Genomic DNA, 368 nt, shown 5'->3' with positions numbered 1-368 from the left:
CTATCATTCTATCTATTGATGAGTCTGTCTATTTATCTATCTGTTTTTCTATCTATCTATCTATCTATCTATCTATCTATCTATCTATCTATCTATCTATCTATCTATCTATCTATCTATCTATCTATCTATCGTTATAGGTTGTGTGAGAAAGAGATCTCGTTTGAAACTCTAGAGGAGACACAAGATCAACTGAGGTCATTTTATCAAGAGAAACATCTGAAACTTCAGCAAAAAGGCACAATTTGAAATGTTTAATTATTTTTATAATCTAATTTAAGGATATTGCATGAATAAAAACACTGAGATGCAAAAAAAAAAAGTGCATTAAAAAATTACACTGCTATTCAAAAGTCTGGAGTCAGTGA

The sequence above is a fragment of the Sinocyclocheilus grahami genome, unplaced genomic scaffold (genome assembly GCF_001515645.1).
Source record: "Sinocyclocheilus grahami isolate Dianchi unplaced genomic scaffold, SAMN03320097.WGS_v1.1 scaffold449.1, whole genome shotgun sequence".
Taxonomy (NCBI): domain Eukaryota; kingdom Metazoa; phylum Chordata; class Actinopteri; order Cypriniformes; family Cyprinidae; genus Sinocyclocheilus; species Sinocyclocheilus grahami.
Note: the sequence above shows the minus strand (reverse complement) of the source record.